Source organism: Arachis hypogaea, chromosome 11, assembly GCF_003086295.3.
Source record: "Arachis hypogaea cultivar Tifrunner chromosome 11, arahy.Tifrunner.gnm2.J5K5, whole genome shotgun sequence".
Taxonomy (NCBI): Eukaryota; Viridiplantae; Streptophyta; class Magnoliopsida; order Fabales; family Fabaceae; genus Arachis; species Arachis hypogaea.
This window is the reverse complement of record NC_092046.1, coordinates 85,727,437-85,731,256: the sequence shown is the minus strand read 5'-3', so window position 1 is coordinate 85,731,256 and position 3,820 is coordinate 85,727,437. Positions and strand designations below refer to the sequence as shown.

General features: G+C 42.1%; 1 non-coding gene across 1 annotated transcript; it reads left to right on the top strand.

Moving 5' to 3' along the window:
• Window positions 1–3,118: 3,118 nt before the first annotated feature.
• Window positions 3,119–3,226, top strand: LOC112725038 (small nucleolar RNA R71). Its single transcript, XR_003164169.1, has one exon. It is a non-coding gene; the product is annotated as a small nucleolar RNA R71 (small nucleolar RNA).
• The last annotated feature ends 594 nt before the right edge of the window (window positions 3,227–3,820 follow it).

Here is a 3,820-nt window from a genome sequence, read left to right as displayed (position 1 = left end):
ACCATCCTCTAGCTACAGGCTTAAGGTCTAGTCTTCTCAGTTGAACCGGTTTGCCTTTTGAGTCAATCTTCCATTGAGCTCCTTCCACACATATGTCCATGAGGACTTGGTCCAACCTTTGATCAAAGTTGACTCTCCTTGTGATCCATGCATTAGCATAGAACTCTTGAACCATTAGAATTCTGACTTGTTGGATGGGTTTTGTTAGAACTTCCCAACCTCTTCTTTGGATCTCATGTCGGATTTCCAGGTACTCATTTCTCTTGAGTTTGAAAGGGACCTCAGGGATCACCTTCTTCTTGGCCACAACATCATAGAAGTGGTCTTGATGAGCTTTGGAGATGAATCTTTCCATCTCCCATGACTCGGAGGTGGAAGCTTTTGTCTTTCCTTTCCCTTTTCTAGAGGATTCTCTGGTCTTGGGTGCCATCAATGGTAATGGAAAAACAAAAAGCTTATGCTTTTACCACACCAAACTTAGAATATTGCTCGCCCTCGAGCAAAAGAAGAAAGAATAGATGAAGAAGAAGAAGAAAATATGGAGGAGAGTGGGAAGAGGTGTATTCGGCCAAGAAGAGAAGAGAGGGTTGTGTTGTGTGAAAATGAGGAAGAATGGAGGACTATATATAGGGAAGGGAAGGGGGGTTAATTTCGGCCATATGGGTGGGTTTGGGTGGGAAATTGATTTTGAATTTTGAAGGTAGGTGGAGTTTATGAGGTAGGTTTATGGGGAGGAGTGGTTTGATGTGAGTGGTGAAGTGGTGATAGGGAAGAGAGATTGAGGTGATTGGTGAAGAGTTTTAGGGAAGAGTGTTTATGGGATTGTGTGAAAGAGGGTTGAGAAGAAGTGATTGGAGGAAGGTGGGGATCCTGTGGGGTCCACAGATCCTGAGGTGATCCTGTGGTGTCCACAGATTCTGAGGTGTCAAGGATTTACAACCTTGCACCAAATTAGACATGCAATATACCCTTGCACACAACTCTGGGCGTTCAGTGCCAGATTGGTGCTTGTTCTGGGCGTTGAACGCCCATTTGTTGCCCATTTCTGGTGTTGAACGCCAGAACCAGGCTTGTTCTGGGCGTTCAGCGCCAGCTCTTCTCCAGGGTGCAATTCTGGCGTTCAAACGCCCAGATGCTGCCCATTTTGGGCGTTCAGCGCCAGAACCATGCTCTGTTCTGGCGTTGAACGCCAGCCAGATGCTTCTTATTGGCGTTTAAATGCCAGTGAGATCCTCCTCCAGGGTGTAATTTTTCTTCTGCTGTTTTTGATTTTTTTTCAATTTTTTTCAGTTGTTTTTGTGACTCCACATGATCATGAACCTATAAAGACATATAACTAATAAAAATATAATTAAATAAAAATTGGGTTGCCTCCCAACAAGCACTTCTTTAATGTCAATAGCTTGATAGTGGGCTCTCATGGAGCCTCACAGATGTTCAGAGCATTGTTGAGACTCTCCAACACCAAACTTAGAGTTTGGATATGGGAGTTCAAAATCAAACTTAGAGTTTGGTTGTGGCTTCCCAACACCAAACTTAGAGTTTGACTGTGGGGGCTCTAGTTGACTCTGTTTTGAGAGAAGCTTACTGTGCCTCTTTTCCATGTTTACAGAAGGATGTCCTTGAGTTTTAAACTCAAGGGAGTCCTCATTCAATTGAAGGACTAGTTCACCTCTGTTAACATCAATCACAGCTCTTGCTGTGGCTAGGAAGGGTCTTCCAAGGATGATGGATTCATCATCATTCTTCCCAGTATCCAGGACTATAAAATCAGCAGGGATGTAAAGGCCTTCAACCTTTACCAACACGTCCTCTACTTGTCCATAAGCCTGTTTTCTTGAATTGTCTGCCATTTCTAATGAGATTTAGCAGCTTATACCCCATAGATTCCCAGTTTCTCTATTACAGAGAGGGGCATGAGGTTTATCCCTGACCCAAGGTCACATAGAGCCTTTTCAAAGATCATGGTGCCTATGGTACAAGGTATTAGGAACTTTCCAGGATCCTATTTCTTCTGAGGCAATCTCAGTTGATCCAGATCACTCAGTTCATTGGTGAACAAGGGAGGTTCATCTTCCCAAGTCTCAATACCAAATAATTTGGCATTCAGCTTCATGATTGCACCAAGGTACTTGGTAACTTGCTCTTCAGTAATATCCTCATTCTCTTCAGAAGAAGAATACTCATCAGAGCTTATGAATGGCATAAGGAGGTTTAATGGAATCTCTATGGTCTCTAGATGAGTCTCAGATTCCTTTGGTTCCTCAGAGGGAAACTCCTTATTGATCACTGGACGTCCCAGGAGGTCTTCCTCCTTGGGATTCACGTCCTCCTCCTCTTTTGTGGTTTCGGCCATGATGGTCATTTCAATGGCCTTGCACTCTCCTTTTGGATTTTCTTCTGTATTGCTTGGGAGAATACTAGGAGGGATTTCAGTGATCCTTTTACTCAGGTGGCCCACTTGTGCTTCCAAATTTCTAATGGAGGACCTTGTTTCATTCATGAAACTCACAGTGGCCTTAGATAGATCAGAGACTAAGTTTGCTAAATTAGAGGTATTTTGTTCAGAGTTCTCTGTCTGTTGCTGAGTGGATGATGAAAAAGGCTTGCTATTGCTAAACATGTTTCTTCCACAATTGTTAAAGCCTTGTTGAGGCTTTTGTTGATCCTTCCATGAGAAATTTGGATGATTTCTCCATGATGGGTTATAGGTGTTTCCATAGGGTTCACCCATATAATTTACCTCAGCTATTGCAGGGTTCTCAGGATCATAAGCTTCTTCTTTAGAAGATGCCTCTTGAGTACTGTTGGATGCAGCATGCATTCTATTCAGACTCTGAGAAATCATATTGACTTGCTGAGTCAATATTTTATTCTGAGCCAATATGGCATTCAGAGTATCAATTTCAAGAACTCCCTTCTTCATAGACGTCCCATTACTCACAGGGTTCCTCTCAGAAGTGTACATGAACTGGTTATTAGCAACCATGTCAATAAGTTCTTGAGCTTCTGCAGGCATTTTCTTTAGGTGAATGGATCCACCTGCAAAAGTATCCAATGACATCTTTGATAGCTCAGATAAACCATCATAGAATATATCCAGGATGGTCCATTCTGAAAGCATGTCAGAAGGACACTTTTTGGTCAGTTGCTTTTATCTCTCCCAAGCTTCATAGAGGGATTCACCTTCTTTCTGTCTGAAGGTTTGAACATCCACTCTAAGCTTACTAAGCTTTTGAGGAGGAAAGAACTTGGCTAAGAAAGCCGTGACCAGCTTATCCCAAGAGTTCAGGCTATCTTTGGGTTGAGAGTCCAACCACACTCTAGCTCTGTCTCTTACAGCAAAAGGGAAAAGCATGAGCCTGTAGACTTCAGGATCTACTCCATTAGTCTTAACAGTATCATAGATCTACAAAAATTCAGTTAAGAACTGAAAAGGATCTTCAGATGGAAGTCCATGGAACTTGCAGTTCTGCTGCATCAGAGAAACTAATTGAGGTTTCAGCTCAAAATTGTTTGCTCCAATGGTAGGGATGGAGATGCTTCTTCCATGTAAATTGGAATTAGGTGCAGTAAAGTCACCAAGCATCCTCCTTGCATTATTATTATTTTTGGTTGCCATCTCCTCTTTTTGTTTGAAAATTTCTGAGAGGTGCTTGCTGGATTGTTGTAATTTAGCTTCTCTTAATTTTCTCTTCAGAGTCCTTTCAGGTTCTGGATCTGCTTCAACAAGAATATTCTTGTCTTTGCTCCTGCTCATATGAAAAAGAGGGAACAGAAAAATAATAATAATAGGGATCCTTTTTACCACAGTATAGAG